General features: G+C 43.4%; 1 protein-coding gene and 1 long non-coding RNA gene across 2 annotated transcripts in view; one reads left to right on the top strand and one right to left on the bottom strand.

The window, feature by feature from the left end:
- The window catches only part of TET2 (tet methylcytosine dioxygenase 2), a 63,059-nt gene extending 57,799 nt beyond the window's left edge, over positions 1 to 5,260 (bottom strand). Inside the window, exon 1 of the mRNA XM_040967315.1 lies at positions 5,020 to 5,260. The gene's annotated coding sequence lies outside the window, so the exon portion shown is untranslated. The remainder of the gene's footprint in view (positions 1 to 5,019) is intronic.
- Positions 4,645 to 15,162, top strand: LOC121147452. Its single transcript, XR_005882388.1, has 3 exons — positions 4,645 to 4,761; positions 9,774 to 9,931; positions 14,523 to 15,162. It is a non-coding gene; the product is annotated as an uncharacterized LOC121147452 (long non-coding RNA).
- Positions 15,163 to 20,414: the final 5,252 nt, after the last annotated feature.

Genomic DNA, 20,414 nt, shown 5'->3' with positions numbered 1-20,414 from the left:
AACCTGTTTCTGCTAACAATCACCAATCAGCTTGTGCTTTTCATGTACATATGCAGACAATGAACTTCCAAGTAAGGGCCATGATCAATCATAAAAGTAGAATTCTGAAATCAGTACATAAAGTGGTAATCGCTGTAATATGAAGCCAAAATACTTCCTTATTGAGTGTAATCTGTTATAATTGTCCCTGAACCCTAAAGTCCAATGCATCCAGCTCAGTGACTGCTCCCCACCCCAGTTATCAGTCATGCTCAAGATACAGAATAATGTGCAGCAATCCAACATTTGCAGCATTTGCCTGTTATCTAGTATTAAGTAAGCTTACAAATTCAAGTATTACGAACCCAACATTTGACCTGCAAGTCATAATTTCGTAGGGACTGGTGCTAAAATTCTCACTCACCGGCCATTTCATTCGTATTACTGTAAAGACTGTTTTCAAAATTTCAAAAAGGAGTGTCCATGAGAGTGCCACTATCATTCTACATCCCTTCCCACTTTGTCCAGGGATCAGGAGAGCAATTTCATGTGACCCATTTAGAAATAGGCAACCCAAGTGCATAACTCACTGCAGCCATAGCCCCACAAGGCTACAAAGTACCAAATGATAAGCAGTTCTGCAACAGTTTTACTGACACAACTTATGTAAATCATCCTTTTAAGTAATACAATTCCCCCTTCCTACTCCCTCAGCCCCAAAATATGAATAAGCTACTTTTAGTCGTATAAATATGAATCATACATGTTCCTGTTTCAGTAAAGAATTCCTTTACTGATGTGCAGTATTCCACTCTGTGGATGTATTAGTATCGTTTACCATTCTGACAGTGTTAATACTGATAGACAATCATGGTCCTTAAAAAAAAGAACTAGATAATTAAAATTGGGAGAGATTGTTAGTAACAGGGACCAGGTGTGATTTTACACCAAATTTTGCAAAAGGTTACCATTGAGGACATTTGGATTGTACATTGGATTTTTTTTTTTTGGCAAGAGATACATCATATTATTCCATTTACAGTTTCACAAAGCTTTTCAAATGATAAGGTCCAGCGTAAATTTGAGAACCAATAGTTTCAGTGGATGACTTTTAAGGACTTTGTCACTGTCACTATCACCATTACCAAGACTATACATGATAGAATCATATCTTCTAGTTAATGACAATGTGTTTTAGACTAGTTCTATGCCATTGACTGAATCTCAAAATTAAGATATCCCCAGTTGCTATTGTGTCTGTAATTGTCCTTCAAAAATTTTCATCCCAATTTAGCTTTCTATTGAGTGTAAAACACCGAGTTCCAAAATTGAAACTTCACCTACTACGTATGTCTATTTGAAGCAGGACACTTGGAACTATGTCATAACAGTGGAGGAATGATCAGAACACACATAAGCTCTTTTTTTCCTGTAAGATTTATTTTTATGGAAAGGCAGATCTACACAGAGGAGACAGACCATCCACTGGTTCACTCCCCAAGTGGCTGCAATGGTCAGAGCTGAGATGATCTGAAGGAGCCTCCTCCAGGTCTCCCATGTGGGTGCAGGGTCCCAGGACTTTGGGCCATCTTCTATTGTCTTCCCACACCACAAGCAGAACACTGGTTGGGAAGTGGAGGACCCATACAGGAACTGAAGCCCATATAGGATCCTGGCGCTTGAAGCGGGAAGATTAACTAATGGAGCCATTGTACATGTCCCCTACAAATATCTCTCAAATCACAGGTTCTTTGCAGTATACAATGTGGGGTTATGATAATGCCAGATATATACAATTCTTTTTGGTTTGTAGTCACAATAATTTGCATGTCTTCCCTTTCTGGTACTCTTCTTTCCAATTATACACCAAATGGTTCCATACAACCTCCTTGAACAAGTGGAAATTGGGAGATATATTTGGCAAAATCATGGTTCTGTTCTTCAGTGCAAGATACCACCAGCTCTACCTGGCAACTGGACTCTCCAAAAGTTAGACTCTAATTATAAGGGTGGCATGGGTGGTATATATTCCTGCTGCAGGTACTGGCTTCATTACTACTGAGAACATATTGCTTTCATGTACCAATGCAAACAGCTGGTGCAATGGTTTTTGTCTACTTGTGTGATAGTAAACAAAAGCCTAGCTATGAGCCTACGGAATTCTGATACAACAATTGAACTTGCACTAGAAGAAAAACATTAAAAAGCAAATCTAATACTTTCTAAAGATTAGTCTTTTTAAAGCACTGACATTTCACAATGTTACACATATTTGAAAGTATTTCAAAAGATACACAAGAATTTACTAACTTGGATCTGGGCAGGGCGGAAAGTAAGAATTTGTACTAGGTGTGTCTTTGAGTGAATCACAAGAACTTGTTAATGAGGTCAGCAAATAAGGAAACACATTTCAATGGTGACATTTGGCTTCTAACAATATTGTGTGTGGGTGGAGTCTTGGAGGAATTGATAGGGAAATTCTAACTTCCACAAGTGAAACCAAAACACTGACTTCAGGTTTTGTTACCCAATATAATTCCAGTATGCAACAAGGACTTTGGAAGTCTGTCCAAACTCCTCAGCAGGTGCATTTCACTTGTTCTGGAAGTGATGTTGACCTGTCAATTTCTACATCCTTCTATCACTACATCAAAATCCTATCAATCCCTCTGGCTCCTGACAGGGACCAGCACAATTCCAGCTCTAACAAAACCCTTTAAGAAGGGCTTGGTAAAACAGGAGACTTTCTTCACTCCAAGATCATTCCTCAGTAACGATTAATTTAACAATGAACATTATTGTTGTGGTTCAGTGTTTAAGAATATTATGCAACTCAGATCCACTTGATTAAGAAATGTTGTATCAATTATTAATTGAATACCTGAAGACAATATAACATTTGGAAAGTTGTCCCTTACAAGTTAGATCAACAATAGGCTAGTATCAAAAGCAACTGCTTTATTTTTAATCCTGAGTAGCTGGACAGGTAACTAGTTTTCCCAACCAGTAGCCAGAAGTTATGCTAAAATGCTACATGTTCTATTATTTTAGGGCATATAAGAACTCACCAATGACCTGCTTCTCTTCCAGAGATGAGTAATGCTTCTCCTCGTAATGATGAGTAAGAACCTATCAATGACTAAAGCCTTAACTGCTTTTCCAAGGATCAAAAGAAAGATGTCCCTACACAGTAAACTATTGAGGATAACTTTTAAAAAAATGTGTTTTGGTCCAGGTTTGTCCATTACTATTCTTTTACTTCAATCTGTCTTCAAATGGTCAAAATACCGCTATGCTTCACTAAACCTCCAATCCTTCACTAACATTTTTAAAGAAGAATGTATTCTATTTCAAACCTATTAGAGATGTATATACAAACATACAAAAAAAACCCATAACTAGCTTTCAGTATTTCAACTATTAGGATGCAAATGGAATTTCATTAGACAGACAACAATACAGGCAGTCTTAAACCAAGCCAAACCGCTGTCTTTTTCTCTGGGATTCCCAACTATCCCAACATACAACCTTATTTCCTATGCTGGCTAATTTCGTTGATGAAAAGTTGAATCACATTTGCCACTAGAGTCCCTCATTAGAGAAAAGTACAGCGTGTGACGAGGGATTTTCAAATTCATGGATAGCATGTACTCCAGAGTCATGCAAACATTTTAGTAAAATTCAAGCAAATAACGGGGGGAAAGGGAAGCGACAGGAACCTATTTCAGTTCCTAAGCATCAGAAAGGGGAGGAAAACAATGCAACTAAAAGTATACCACGAGCGCACAAACTAGCCACTGTAAGCCAGAAAATGTAACCGACTTTTCCAGGAGTCCAGGCCACACTTGATTGTCATAGGTAACTACAGAACATTAGCCAGGCATGACTGCGCGTGTGTGTGTGTGTGTGTGTGTGTGTGTGTGTGTGTGTGTGTGTGTGTGTGGAGGGGGGTGATTGCAGAGGGAGGAAAGAGTAGAGAACAGACAGAGCAATCACAGACCAAAGAAAGGAGGCAGGAATTTGGAGGGGACTGTTAGCAAACTATCCCGCACTTGGGTGCCAGGATTGGGTTTCGCTGCTTTGGGTACCCCTGACCTTGTCTGCTGCAACTCTCCCTCCTGGCGGCTAGCCCCCCTCCCCGGGCCTGCGCCTGCCTTTGTGTTTTGCCTGTCACTGACCGGGGAGCAGCACAAAGCCAAGACACAGATTTGCCCACCCATTCTAGAACGCACACTGCTCAGGCTAGCAGGCGCAGCCCGGATCAGATCTCGTGTCTACTGAAGAAAAAGTGGATCCCCGTCGCGTGTGGGGGGAGCCCAGCAACTCCTCTCTCCTAGCGCACTCAGCGGCAACTAACAAAACGCGCGGACTCCAGGAAAACACACACACACACACACACACACACACACTCTCACAGTCACACACACACAGAGCCATCCTGTGCGTCTCCCCACTCTGCCACCGTGACACTCACCCAGAGCACCCCAAAAATGGGGACAAGGAAGGGGCAGACGCAAGCCAAGCCCCAGTCCCAGCTCCTGAAGCCGAGAAAAAGGGCTTTCAACAACAAGAAAGAAAAAAAGAAACACCAAACATAGCCGTCAGTGCTCTCTCCGGGGCGGTTGGGGAACCACGCTCCACTCGCCAGCAGCAGAGGGGGGAGAGGATTAAAGGGAAAAGTAGTGCCCTCCCCCAGAGGGAACTATTTCAGAGGGAAACCCAGAAACCCCACTTTCCAGATCTTAAAAAGGTCGGGCAGGCGGCGAGTCGGGGGGCACAAAGGTAAGTTTTGGGGAAGGGGGCAGCAGGAGCGGAGGAGGGAAGGGAACACTGAACTGCAGGTTTAAAGGGGGGGGGGATTAAAACTATATTTGTCAGCCATGTTGAGGAGGCTCCAGTAATTTGTGAAGCTTCCCTCTTCCCTCTTGGTATTATTTGTGGGTGACACTCCAGGGTTGGCTCCCCGGTCCCTGGAAGCCCGAGAGAAAGCAAGCGGGGGAGGAAAGGGAGAGTTTCGCAGCGAAAGAGAAGCGCTCTGACCTCGTTCTCGTCCCTCAGCCTTGCAGCAATCCAGCACTTGCAGTCGGGTCTCCTTTCTAACAAATCCTAAAGGGCAGCCATCTTGCTTCCTTCTGCTTCTCTACGAAAGCAGCCTAGCCTCCGCATCAATATTCATAAGGCAGTTTGACGTCTGTTCTCATCACTCGGCGGGGCTGGCGTCTCGGGGCGGCCGCGCCGAGGGGGCGGACGTGACTCGCATGCGAGCCGGGCCTGGGCGCGCGGCGCTCGCAGGAGGCGGCGGCGGCCGCCCGAGCTCTCCCCGCTGCCGCTGGCTCGCCTCCTCCTCCGCCCGGGCCACCGCCACCGCCTCCGCCTCCTCCGCACCAGCCTCCTCCTCCTTCTCCTCTCACCGCCTCCTCCTCCTCCTCTGCCTGGCGCTCATCCTCCACCACGGCCTCCTGCTTCTCCGCCCAGCTCCTGCGGCCGCCCTAGGGGTCCCTCAACTCCAGCTCCCGGGAATCGGCGGCAAGCCTCTGGGCACCCGGCGCCGCAGCACGCCGGGCGGTACAAATTGGACGAGCGTGTAGCCCGGCGTGGAGGGCGGAGAGCGGTACGCTCCAGTGAGCGCGGGAGGACCGGCTAGGTCCCAGGGACCGGGGACCCCCAGCTAGGGTTCATCACCGGGTTAGAGGGAGCGGCGGGCCAGGCACCGAAGCGGAAGTTGGTGTGGGCTCCTGGGCAAGGACAGCTGATGTCAAATTTCCCTTGCAAACTTTGCGGGAGTAAGTTCCACACTGCCCAACCACATTGGAGGTCTCGGCTCACACCTCTGCCCTCCTCACCCCATGCGCACCAGGGCCTCGGCGTCCGCGCCAGCCTTGCCCTTGTTTGCAGGTAGGGCCTCACTTGTTTGTGCCCTTGGTCTGGCCCTGACCCGCCCTCGACCACCCAGTTGCACCTAACTGCATCCCCATCGCGTTCTGTGTTGCGCGCCCCTCTGCCTTGTCTCTCCTAGCACGCTGGTGGCTGCGCACCGGCACCATTACAGAGGGCTTGCCCTCTGCTTTGGGGGCCTGTGTTTTCCAAGACTTGACAAATTAGGAAATTGACCGCTCTCTCCGCCCCTGCCCACCTTCTGTTTACTTTGGCCACGTGGGCTGGGAAGGGGAGGGAAAGAGTTCCCCTCCCCCCCTACAATGACCCCTCTCCTCTTCCAGTAAGAAACCTGCACTTTCAAATCTCGCCTCCCTTTTTCGAGGAAATTTACACCCGTGCGTTGATCTAAATTCCCAGTAAAGAACGTGCGCTCCCCTCCCCCCCCCCCATGTTCCCGAACCTAGTGCGCGCATCCACTGCAGCTTTCTCTTCTATGGCTGGATTGTTTTACTTCTCTTTTACAGATTCTTTTCTTATGTCTCAACTTTTCATTTGAAGATCACAAAACAAATCACTTGAAGTCGCAGTAGTTTTTGGAATCTGCACTCCCAATTTTGCCTCGCAGGCATTCACATTTCTTTGTATCGGAGGCACAATATTGTAGCCACAATACTCTAGTTTTATTGCATAACCCAATTTGGGGGGCTCAGTGAAGGGAGGCCTTTCCTCTTTGACTTGTTGAAGATAATCCTTAACATGTATCACATTTTTACCAAAAAGGAAGTTCAAAGTGTGACCTAGCAAAACATTGTTTAGTCCATCTTGACACAAACTTGACTAAGGTCTCCGATTTTGCATAGACTAAGCAAAATCATTCATTTTCCACCTTAGCATTTCATGTAAACATACATTTCCATCTTTTCTGCTGCACACTAATGGGTCATTTGAGGTCTTGGCAATTTCCAATGGCAAATTCTAAACTGTTTGGAAGGTTCCTTGTGATTTATTCTAACTTTTAAAAGTCAAGTTCTACAGAGACCACAACACACATTTACGCTGCGAAGTTTTGCAAAGCTTTTGAAAGCATGAGCTTGAGTAGGGCCGACTGTGTGATTTTTGATGTGTCTCTTATTGTGTGACTTCCCTTAAACACTCAATAAAACAGCAGGGTTGTTGTGAGGATACATTAAGACACTAGATAAGTCCGGGTAGTTATTAACCATGATCAGTTACAAAGCACCTACTTCCATGCCTGTAGAAATGAGTAATTACATGTCTTCCTACACTTTATACATGTATTTTAAGTATTTATAATCAGGAAACTGATCTTTAAGGTCACTTCCATCTCATTTCAGCTTTTCAAAGCCCTTCCTGAAGTAACAGGTGGCTCTTGTCGATCTGGCATCATATTTGGGTTGCAGCTAATTTTACAGCATTTTCTTGCCAACTTCTCTGCACCCCTACCATTTCTTTAACCACCATGACATTTGTTCATTTAAGAGAAGATAGATTATTTCTGTTTGGTGCTGTGACTTTTTAACAGCAGTAGAAACTCAACTTGGGAAGGTCTCAGGGTAAAACACGCAGACTGTGTTGTTTAAAACTTTTCTTAGCCTCTTTCTAAACTAGGAAGGATAAAGTGTGCATAGGACATTAAGGGCACATTTGTACAGATAATTCAGAGCCAGCTTTTATTAACTGTGCCCATTCTTGAGATTTCTTCTTCTTGCGATAGATGTGGACAATGTATACTGAAAGATAATTTCCTGCTAATAGTTAATCATATCAAATTCCGTAGTTTCTCCCTCCAACTAGAGAGAATAACACTGCTTTTATACAGAGAATTCCTCCCCTCTTCATAAGAGAGAGAAAAGACTAACAGAACAAGTTTCACAACATGCTGTTCTGTGTTAGAAAATCAACCAGGGAACCTACTGTCCATTTCAGTTGCTTCATCTCTAAGACAGCTTTCTGTCTGTTCCTGTCCATGAAAGACTAGGACAGCAGTAGTTTATTGCAGAAAAAAACATAATAAGGGCATCCTTATTTTCTACCTCACCAATAGAATAGTAAATTTTCTTTAACGAATTGATTTTCTTAGCAGAAACAATATGGCTTTTTGTAACAACTGTAATGGTTGAGGGGCTGGTGTTGTGGTGTGACTGGTAAAGCCCAGGCCTGAGACACCTGCATCCCACTGCAAATTCCATTGGCATCCTTCCTGCCCCACCTCTATCCAGCTCCCTGCTACTGCACCTGCAAAGACAGCAGGATGGCCCAAGTGCTTGGAACCATACACCCACCTGGGAGACACCAATGTGGGTCGTGATTTTCTTCTGACCCTGCTCTATCTATTGTGGCCAATTTGGGAGTGAAATAGCAGATCTTTCATTGTTTTCGTCCCCTTTCTAATACTACCTTTCAAATAAATGGAATACATTTAAAAAAATGCATGGTGGTTGAACAAATGATGGTCTGTTATTTTCCTTCCTTGAAAACAATTTTGCTGTAACATTATAAAGATTTGCTAAAAACTAAACATAATTCACCTTCCAACAGCTGAGCAGTCATCAATATGAAGGAGCTTTTTGAGGGGGAGGGAGATTTGTTTGTTTGATATCATTGTATAAAGTTTCATGTTTAGAATAGAAGGCTACACATTTTGATACCACACTGGGAACAGTGAAAGTCTTCCATCAACTGGTTTGCTCCCCAAATGGCCAGAATAGAGTGCTTTGGGCGAAGCTAGGCTAGAGTCCCAAGTCAGGAGGAACTCAGCTGATCTCTCACAAGAGTGACAGGGACTCAAATACTTGGGTCACTTTCTCCAAGCCTTATGCTGGGAGCTGGATTGTAAATGGAGCAGCCAGCCACAGAAATCTCGTTTCTTAATACAATTTCCATTTATGCTTTTCCTGACCTTATATGATCTGGTTACTTTCCCTTTAATTTTTTTCAATATTATTAAAAGACATTTAATACAATTCCTCCCCACACACAAATTAAATGAGCACCTCCCAAACCTAACTTTTGTGAAACAAAGGCCTTCCTTACCCTCATACCAAAGTTTTCCTTTTCATCTAAATTGTTTTCTTACTATTGTGCTAACTGGCATACCACTCTTCCCTTCAAAACACAGTAATTCTCTATTCTCGTGACATTTACTTTGCCTTAACACTCCAAAGGCAGTTGTTAAAAACTGGCAATTGTTAGAAACTGGCTATGTACCAAGCATGGCAATAATTGCTTTCCATTATCACTTTTTTTTCTATGCTTATTACAAGCAAGTAAGTTAGGTAATATCTTCCTGAGAATTAAGGATTGCATAACACTGTTGGGATTAAAGAGCTGGAAGGTTTGTCTTTTCAAGCTATGTACTGATTTCACCCAGGTCAGCAGATAGAAACATCTGTGCTATTCCCATAATAAAGACACCATCATTATTCTTCATACATGACTTCCTTTTCTATATGGACTTAGTTTTTCTTGTGTGGATTTTTTTCCCTTGTTTAATTTCCAGTTTTGTGCCAAGAAGTTAGGCTGGTTGAACTCTATGTTGAAGATTGATTACATTGCATGAGTAAGCATTCTACCAAGTCCCTCCTCGCCAAACAGTGTTAACATGTTCCTTACCCACCGATAAACTGTTTGCAAACCCAAGTTCTGCCGTATGTGTGCACCATTGATGTGTTGAGAGAGCATGGCACCTTTGATCAGAGTCCTAAACTTAGGGTTCATTCCGCCAACTAAGGCGGCAGGCAGGTGGAAAGAGCGCCATCTACTGAAATTGGTCCTAGGGCATAGGACTTTTGGGAATAAAATATTCAGAATGGGACATCATCAAATCTTTTGATTGGTGATATGAAAGGGTGCTTTTTAAAACTCTGTGTAACTGAGTTCCTCCCCTCTACCCACAGGACTCTTTTGAAGATTCTGAGGAATGAGTTGGGGCTGGGGATTGATTGAGTCTTTCCCAAGATCTACAATTCAACTTCATGCAGAAATAATATCAAAGCCTTGTTCCTGCACCTGCTAATTATAGGACTACAATGTGCTCCCTCAGACAGAGCGTCCGGTAATGCAAACATTGTGTATTTCTTTGCAGCGCCGAGGAGCCTTTGCCATCGTTGGCAGAGGTCCAGTAAAGCTGCTGGGGGCGCCCTTTGGTAGTGCAGGTTGATTAAATCCTTCTGTACTCTCATGAGTGTTAGCGGAAAAAAAAACTTTGAGGAAGAGACAAATAATTAGCAACTGATGAATGACTCTGATTATGAGTAGTGAAAAAGAAAGATGTGGAGGGAATAGACCAGTGATGAAAAACTGCTGCCCTGCGACAGCAGAAAGTAATGGGAGTTGCCTGGCTCCAAGTTGTAAAGGACTTTGGGATTTGTTCAGTTTTGCTATATTGTGAGAGCCTTCCTAGAATCCTGACAGCTTGACATAGTCTTATTTCTCTTTCCAAAATAATGCCAAATGCAGCAGTTTGAGTGTATAATGAGGCCATGCTAAACAGTAGTGCAGTTCTTCGTGGAAGAGTCAGAGAGGAAAACAAATTTAAAAATTTTTTCCTTTGCAAATATTCTGAATGAAGTAACAAGAAATGAGGGTAACTTCTATGTAATACCTATTTTTTTAAATCTTACAAAGTGTGTGAGAAAAGCTAATGAAATCTGACTCAGCGCCAACTCAGAAACCATGAGACAATGAGAGGCCCACAAAACTGATTTATAGAACCTTACTGACTTTGCTTTATTCTTTCTTAGAATACAGTATTACTATTTGAGAGAAAACCTCCTTGGCATTTCAGTAATTAAGCAGGCCTCTAAGCTGAATATGGGTTGATTGCCAGGCAATTGTTCCACAATTCAGTGGCATCTATCCCCAAGAGAATAACTTGTAGCCAACCAGGGACCCACAAGACAGAGCTCCTAGCAGAAAGGCTGGCGTAGAAGGCAGAAAAGGAAACACATTCGTAGTAATTGAAAACATCGAGAAGTCCCAAAGGAACATTTCACTGTGGGCCCTTGAGTTTCATTTCTCTATAGTTTCACCACCACTGATCTTAGGCTGCGAGGGACATGTCAGGAAGTGAGAAGTCCTGGAGAAGATTGTTTCCCCTGGGTTGGTGATGGCCATGGTAGAGTGAGAGGTGGGGCAGGGGTGGTGGTGGTACTCCTCCTGTGATGGCAATGTGCTCTTTAATGAATAATGCTTTCCTGCATCTTCTTCTTTTTTTAAATATTCAGAGAGGTCTAGAAACAGAGAGGAAGATCTTTCCATCTGTTGATTCACTCCCCAAGTGAGTGCAATGGCCGGTGCTACGCCGGTCCGAAGCCAGAAGCCAAGAACTTCTTCCGGGTCTCCCACGCAGGTGCAGGGTCCCAAAGCTTTGGGCTGTCCTTGACTGCTTTCCCAAGCCACAAGTGGGGAGCTGGATGGGAAATGGAGCTGCTGGGATTAGAACCAGAGCCCATATGGGATCCTGGCACATTCAAGGTGAGGACTTTAGCTGTTAGGCCACGCCACCAGGCCCACTGCACCTTCTTTAATTATAAAATGTTCACAGATTTAAAAACCTGGAAAGGATCAAGTCAGAACACTGATGAGTGAGGACTCCGAGACATCAGTGTAAAGTAGATTGTACTTTACTAAGCTTGACACACTTGCTGGAAAGATTCATGTAAGTCTGAGTCAGTACCCAAGAGTCCAGGATTGGAGTTTAGAATGGCTAATATTCTGCCAAAAAAGGAAAGCCTTTTTTGTATTTAGTATTCTAGTAGGTTAGAATATATGACCCCTATAATTTTTGAAATTTATTTTAACAAAGGATCATGTGTTTTTAACACATGAGAAAATCAAAGAGGGATTAAGTCACTTGCCTGGGGTCACACAGCAGGTGATCAATTCTATTACTCAGATCTTTCTAAACAATTTTTCTTCAACCAAAGGGAAACAAATGAGCCAAATGTAATTCTTTCCTGGGGACAGAAAAGCTCTGATCAACTGGACTTTCTACTTTGCTTTTGCTCATTCACAAAGAGAATGTTACAATAAGGTGAATGTTTAGGGAAGCAGGCTTTTGGCATAGCAGTCAAAGCGCCTGAGGGACACCAGGGTCCCATGACTTCAAGTCATAAATACTCACATTCTAATCAGGGTTACTGTTAATGTACAAGTCTGGGAGGTCCAGAAGGAGCCCCTGGCCCCTAATATGGGCCTGCCTCAGCCCTACCTGACACCAGTATTTGGAGACAGAATCAGAGGATGGGAAGATTACTTTTTTTTTTGCCTATTTCTTAAAAGCATTTTAGGAAGAACAAAATTACTCAAAAGCATGAAAAAATTAAAAATTCTTGATTAGACCCTTCTCAAACTACAAAGATTGATGCTTGGAGGAACAGGAAATGAAGGGCAGTGGGAACACAAAGCAAGCGAGAGGTAAGGAACAGAAATCATAAGACATACATCTTCCTAAACAATATTTAGGGTGGAAACAGTGAGGTGGGGTGAATTAGGCTCTTTTTCCTACAAGTAACAATTGCATGATGGCAACCACAGTGTTAAATTCAACGTGGGGGTCTGCTGAGCACAGGCCCTGTGTAACATAGGGGGCACACTCACAAAGTTGACCCTGATAAGCCGATTCTCACTTAGCTTTCTATCAAATATTTGAAAGTCAGAGAGAGGGTGAGACTAAGGTCTTCTATTTGCTGGTTCATTCCCCCAGATGCTTCCTTCAGCCAGGGATGGAGCCGTTGTTATAAGGGACCAGGAACTCCGTCCATACAGGTCTCTCACTTGGGTAGCTGGTGCAGAAGCCGGTGTCAATGGAAATGTCTTAACCCACTGTCTTCCAGAAGATGGTTCGAGTTTTGGGACCCTGGACCCATATAGGGAATTCAAATGAAGCCTTGGACTTGTCCCCGTCCTCGTTGCTGTGGCCATCTGGGGAGTGAACAAGCAGATGAGAGATCTATATCCCTCTCCCCATCTCCATTTTTTTGAGATTTATTTATTTTTACTGGAAAGGCAGGCTTACAGAGGAGACAGAAACATCTTCCATTTGTTTTGTTAACTACCCAAGTGGTCACAACAGCCAAAGCTAATCTGATCTGGAGCGAGCTGCCAGGGCATCCTTCTAAGGGGTTGCAACTCCCACTGGTGAGCACAAGAACCAGGGTTGGGGGTGGGTCTGGCTAGGCAGGTGATGGCACCCCCTGGCACCCCCTGGCATGAGTGAGGGCTGGAGGGTGGAGTCAGTTCGGTTGAGTTAGCCTTCAATACCCAGTGATGTGTACAAGATCTGAATGGGATGTGGGACAGACCAGAGCGGTCCACTGCACATGCTGGCAGGCACAAGAACCAGGGTGGGGGGACAGCCCATTGGGAGTTATTGGGGGTTGCTCTGACTGGCTGCAGCTCTCTAAGGTGTACATGGGGAATTGTGTGATGGGCAGGATTGGGCCAGGCTGAGTACCCGTTGGTTTGCAGAAGAAGACAGAGCTGGAGTGAGACCTGACCTAGCAATTGCAATTATCAGTGTGTGTGTGTAGAATGATGTGGGTGACAGTAAATGGAGGCTCTGGGGTGGACTGTGCCAGCCAATGGACCATGGTAGGATTTCCTCATTCTTGTATTGGCAAGGGTGATAGCATGTCAGACCTATTGAAACCACTTCAACATAACCCTCAGAATATGCTTCAAATTGGGGATCATGGGATGACATCAGGTGGCCTTTCCCTATTCCTGGGTACTGAGACAGTTGGGATGCTGGGTGTGGCTTTTCCCCTTGTCTCCCCACTCCTCACCTTAATCATGTTTTGTATAAACATAAAAAATAAAATTAAAATAATATACCCACACAAAAGAGTGGTGCCACTTTACAGTATGGATGCTTTGCATTGCTTGTTCCTAAAAGGTGTGTGTTATGAATTGGGGTGGAAGGCTAAGTTACCAAAGCATTTAAGATGAATGAAAACTAGCAATAGTCTGGACACCTTCTCAGAAATGTTTTCAGAGACAAAGGATTCTTAACCCCATTTTCCACAGCATGAATTCTATTTTTTCACGGGCTTTATGGTGAAGTTTAAAGTAACTTATGTGTCATTTATGTTTGAATTTTCACACTTGTGATCAACAGTGTCATCGGATTCAGAGTCAATTGTGTCAATTTCCTCTGCTCAGGAAACAGTAGAGCCACAAGTGGATGGAAATGCCACCACAGGACCTTTCTTCCAAGGATGCTACAAGAATCGGTATTCTTCCTTCTTGTATCACCTTAGCGGTGGCATTTCCCAGTCTATTTTCTAAGCCTTATTCTGAGTTTAAAATTAAATGTGGGTGGTTCTGACTCACTTGCCTCACTTCTACAAGCTTTTTAGTTCATTCTTTCAGTGATATGCTAGTGATACAATGCCTGACTGTCCTCCCAGTCATATACAAGGGTAACTTCAAAACATCTTAGATTATATAAAGAAAAGTGTGCAAATGCAACTGGATGATTGTTTAACATTTTCAGGCTCAGAGGAAGCATCCATGCAAGTAACATTTATGCTGAGATCCTGAGAATGACTTGGGTGGTGGGCATTGTGGCACAGTAGATTAAGTTGTTGCCTGTGTAGCATCCCATATGGGTGCCAGTCCTCACTTCCCTACTTCTGATCTAGGTCTCTGCTAATATGGTTAGAGAACAGCAGAAGATGACCCAGGTATGTGCAACTGCTGCAAACCACATCAGGAAGGAATTCTGGATTCCTAGTTTTGACCCAGCCCAGACAACTGCAGTCATTTGGGGAATGACACAGTAGAGGAAGAACTCTATTGCCCTATCTTTCTGTAACTCTGCCTTCCAAATAAGTATGCCTTTCTCCATTTTATATAAAAGTGATTTAGAATTATTCAAATTTAAGAAGTGAAAGATTGCTTGAGAGCATATGGGAGAGCAAGACAAGTTTGAAGAAATCAGAGACCTATATAGAAAGCCAAGAGGATGAGTTCATAGCACTAAGACATAGCACATTGCCAGAGTCTGATTGTGAGAATTCCTATAGATCATAGAAAGATTTGACAGTAAGATTTTGGATATTTGACCAGATTAAGAAAATGAGATATGAACTTGGATTTCTATAGTTGCAGTGACAAGATTAGAATATAGGACATCCCAACTGGGCACTGAAAGCTGCTTTTGTAAAAGTCAGAATGGTGTAAAGATTGACTAGGCAATAAGAAATAGAAAAACAGAAATATTCAGCAACATAACTCCCTGAGGGTATGCTGAGGCAGAGACAGGGTCAAGCATGGTGCCTAACTTTATCAACTGACCAGTGAAATGGTTGATGGTTACTTTCCATGGAGACAAAAATTACTAGAAGAATCTAGGAGTGAAAGTTTGGGTGGTGTGGGAGAAAAAAATGTTAGTGATGAACAAACTTGAGGCATCCACATGGAGCTGTTCAGTGGCTACTAGGATGTGCAAGCCTGGGACCAGCATGAAGAAATCACACACTGAGTGAGGGGTGCGGAGGAACTAGAACTGCAGGAGAGAAGCAGGAACAATTCAAGGTTCACAAACCCCAAAATGAAGAATCAAGTTAGATAGTATAATGGGAACCAAGATATCAAGGAAGGGATACCCTGACTAGGACATACTATTGAATTGTCACCTAAGACAAGTAATGAGAAGTGTCCCCTAGATATGCAGCATGTGGGTATTCACTACAATCAAGTATGTCCAAAGAGTCATGATGATGGGAGTCAGATGGCCTGAGGTTTGAAGGATAAACAGGAACTGAGGCTGCAGAGATAGTGCAGATGCTCAGCTGAAGATGAGAGGAAGAGATAAAGTGGCTGCAGCAGACATGGGAATGAGCACAGAATGAAAGATGACAAAGATTTGAGCATGGTTCAATGCTGTCGGAAGACAGCAAATTGAAGGTGGGCAGTGAAAGGAAAAATCCTTTAGGATCACTGAAAGGTAAGATTTTGTTTGTTTGTTTGAAGTAAAGAGAGTGAGAGACAGAGTAAGTTCTTCCATCCACTGCCTCACCTCCCAAATGGCAGCAAGTCAGAGATGGGCCAGTTTGAAGCAGGGCACTGGGAGGAAGAGACTCAACTACTTGAGTCATCACTGCTATTTCCCAGGGTCTGCATTAGCAAGAAAGCAGAGATAGAAACTAGAAGCAGGCATTGAATCCCTGCTTCAGGTAGAGTGTTAGAATACTCTGATATGCTGAGGTGGTGGATAGGCCTTTTGAAGAAGCAGAGCTACTTTGTTCAATGTGATATTCTTTTACAGGTTTATAGTTTAGACAAGAGCGAAGCTTCACTTCCAAGGACTAAGGAAATTCTCATCTTGTACCTCTCCAAAATTAGTATATTGACATAGGCTAAGCCTTCATTTCATTGTGCCCATAGGCCAAGCCTTCATTTCATTGTGCCCTCTTCGCTCCTACTCCAGCTCTTTTACATCTTCAGTATGGTGATGTGCCACACTGGTTGTCATTTTCCATTGTTATAGTACAACACCCCAAATTTGGTAACTTGTAAAGGGATGCTAAATTAGGTTACACTTTAACAGGTTCAAGAGCCTGGCACCTACATCTATTCTGCAACAGTGTGGGGTCCCTCGGTTATATCACACAGCAGAAGGCACGACAGTGTAAAAGGGATCACATGATAACACCATGAGTTCGGGAGTAGGGAACCATCAATCTTTTTTTTTTTTTAAATTAACTACATTGCATTATGTGACAGTTTTATAGGCACTGGGATTCCCCCTACCCCGCCCCAAACCCTCCCCCCATGGTGGATTCCTCCACCTTGCTGCATTGCCACAGTTCAAGTTCAGTTGAGATTCTTTCATTGCAAGCATATACCAAGCATAGAATCCAGCATGTTGGGCCCGGCGCGGTGGCGCAAGTGGTTAAAGGTCCTCGCCTTGCACGCCCGGGATCCCATATGGGCGCCGGTTCTAATCCCGGCGGCCCTGCTTCCCTTCCAGCTCCCTGCCTGTGGCCCGGGAAAGCAGTCGTGGACTGCCCAAAGCCTTGGGACCCTGCACCCGCGTGGGAGACCAGGAAGAGGCTCCTGGCTTCGGATTGGCATAGTATCGGCCCATTGCGCTCACTTGGGGAGTGACTCATCGGGTGGAAGATCTTCCTCTCTGTCTCTCCTCTCTGTATATCTGCCTTTCCAATAAAAAAATAATAAAAATAAATTTAAAAAAAAAAAGAATCCAGCATGTTATTGTCCAGATAAGTTCAACGGCTTCTTGGGGAGACCATCTCTGGTCTGAAGGTAGAGCTGGCAGAGTATCAATTAAAAGCCCCCACAGAACATCAGCCACAATTTATAACATTATGGAATTAATCGACACAGTATTGAGTAACCAATATGTTTAAAAAAATGCAAGTTCTTAACCACATCCTGTGACTTCTTCATTGACATTTCATTTTTAGTTTATATACAACTGGGTTCTAACACCTTAAAATGGCTGTGGATTACTATTCAGCTGTCTCGTGTCTATTTTCATTATAGTATTTAGCATTTTATAGCGTTGAAGCATAATTTTACTGAAACTGGCTGTTTTCAGGGTAGTCTAGACTGGCTTATAACTCTAACAAGACATGTCAACAGTTTAGGTGCGCAGAACAGTTTTAGGAGGGCTGTGCAGAGAAATTGTCAGTACCCTAGTGAGAAGGAACTAATCTTGGTGTTCCACCTAGTAAGGTATAAGTGAATCCACACTGACTGTTACCTGTATGATTCTAAGCTTTCCTTGTTGTTCTCTATCCTAGATTTTTTTTGTTTGTTTGTTTGATTTGAGGGGTTTCTGGAGCAATCCTGATGGTCATTGCTAGAGAAGGCGGGGACCCAAAGTTGGAACCAAGCAAGGACCAGAGAAAGCTCCCCTCCCTAGTCCTGAAGGAAGTTTACTGTTCTGTTTCTGCGGACTGCTCAGGGCTCCTGGCTGTTGTTCCAATGTCCTTGGATCCTACAAGGAAGCATTTGGACTTCTTCCATCCCATGTGGTAGATCCAGATGGGGGAGGTGACCTCAGAGTTCTCAGCCTCTGAAAGCACTCCAATTCCCTATGGTCTCCTTGGCAGTTGGGATATAGTCCTTGGTGCCCATACAGATAGTTCTTGGTGAGGATCTAGGAGTCTTCAGGGTTGGGATACAAGCCTCCTACTGTCCACCTGCTCCACTCTGGGATTCCCCCTACTCTTTGCATATGACCCCCTGTTAAGAGGTTGTCAGGATCGCTCGATTTCCCCCATATGCCTTTGTAGTTTTGCTATTGTCTAATGCTGATTCAAGTCTGTTGTCCATGAGTTCCAGTTATGATCCTAATAGGCCATGCTTCATGTCTTCCTCATACATTCTAGGGAGATGCAATATGTTTCTGCTCAGAAAGTATAAATATCTATAAAGTTAGCAAATGATTACTAAATTGCTATTTCTTATATTTCATTTCATAGGGGGAATACTTTCTACTGAGTAACATGACTCATCTTGAGTTGGACATCTGGTGTGGTGCTTAGGACTCCAGTTGGGATGTCTGCGTCTCAACTGAGATCCTAGGTTTTTGAGTCCTAGCCCTGCATTCAGTTCAAGCTTTGTTAATGTGATGCTGGAAGGCTAGATGATGGCCAAGTGTTGGGATTCTGACCATCATGAAGGCAGTCTAGATTAGGTTCCACACACCCAGGCTCAATCTGCCCCAATCCTTGTTTGAGGCATTAGGAGAGCAAATGTCTGAGATCATCACCATTACTATCACAACATAACCTTCAGAAAGGCCTAACTGAAAAGGTTTGCTTCCAAAATCCCTTGTAGTCATACCACTCATTTCTGTCAAACAATGATAAACAACCAACAGAAGGAAAGCTTGGCATTCGTGTACAAGAGTAAGTGTGCTTCAGAAAAACGGGACGTGCAATAGGCCAATGGGGCTAACAAAATCAAACTCTTCAGCTTTCCCAATTTTGCTCATGCACTTCATTTATTTATTCAATGACTGAAAATTTATGGAAAGATTTCTCCTTGGAGCTAAACTCAATGACTCACTTAAATAATTATAATTAATGAAAAAAGCTACAAAAATTTGTACGCTGTGGGGGAAGATAAAAGGAAAGATACATTCCACTCTATGAGTCAACCAAAAGTTTGTTGAGGAAGCGATTGTTGAGCTGACCTTTGAAAAACAAACAAAAAATGAACCAAACAAATAGGATGTGAGAACAAGTTTTGTTCTCTGCCAAAGAATTGCTTATTGGAAGTATAAGGAAACATGACAAAAGATGATGGTTGGCTGGATCCGAGGTTAAATAACGCAGCATTAGGCTGGGAAGGTAGGTTAGTCAATGTTTCATTGCTACAAACACCTGAAAGGAATTGGCTACAAAGGTCCATTCGAGCTTATAGCTTTAAAGTTCACAGAAAAAGCTCCATATCCTCATTGTGAGGCTGCAGGATGAGGCAGATATGAACACTTGGGGAGCCTGTAGGCAGAAGGACAGATAACATGCTCCAACTCCTTGTCCCAGTGCTTGTTATCACCTTGGTTTAATCATGGACCTACACCCCTAGCAAACTAATCCCTTTCCAGAGGGGCTTTCTTCAGATGCAGCTATTAGATTAACTCTAATCTTAATCCATTAGTAGTAATCCACTAGCCATCAGTGTGACCTGTTGGGGAACACATGAACTGTAACAAGCAGTTAGCGGATCATACAACACTTAGTAGGCTACCTCAAGTCTTTTTTCATAATCATTATTTTACATAATCAACTCAGTCTTCCTTTTGCCAAAAAATAAGCAGGTTGACTTTTACCTCCAAAACTGTTAACTCAGTCTTGACCAGCTAGAAAGTAAAATCCCACAGGAATTCGAAGACAGAAATACACCACCCAAGTCTGGCCAATGAGTACCAACCAATAAGGCTAATGCTGGGACTTTTGCTTCTGTTGTTGGGGAAACCCAACTTTACTGCAATGGCTGATGCTGTGGAAATACAGTGCTGGAGTCACTAGCAACCAAGAAAGAGAGAGGGGGAAAAACAAAAACAGGTGTTGCACAAGAAATTGGCTATGAGAGAGAAAAGTGAATCAGAGGGGAGTTGAAGGGGAGGGAGTCCAGTGGTGATGACTGAGTAGCTAATAGCTTCCTCTGTTTTGTGAACCAGTACATTCTTCTCCCAGGCAAACCTGACTGATGTAGCACACTGTACCACAAAGTTTGTCAAGCCACTCATAGGTTACATATGAAATTTGTGATCCTGCACTCAGAACTCCTACCTGACCTACAAATCTGGCTTTCTTAAGTAAGCATCACAGAGAATTCTGATCTAAGCAGTCTGAGAAATTGTGTAGGCTATCTATCAATACTGTGATGAAAACCTGTATGTAGCTCGGGAAATTCTTTATTATCATTTAATTAGTTAGAATTTAGTCCTACTAAGGCATAGATCTTGAAATGTCACTATGCCTACCAAATAAAGGAACTTTTAAAAAAGGAAAAGGGAAAGGAAAAAAGAAATTGTCCCAAAATATTGAAGA

The sequence above is a fragment of the Ochotona curzoniae genome, unplaced genomic scaffold, assembly GCF_017591425.1.
Source record: "Ochotona curzoniae isolate NIBS_2020 unplaced genomic scaffold, NIBS_Ocur_1.0 scaffold_4506, whole genome shotgun sequence".
In the NCBI taxonomy this organism is placed as follows: domain Eukaryota; kingdom Metazoa; phylum Chordata; class Mammalia; order Lagomorpha; family Ochotonidae; genus Ochotona; species Ochotona curzoniae.
The sequence above is the reverse complement of the archived record's forward strand: the minus strand, read 5'-3'. Positions and strand labels throughout refer to the sequence as shown.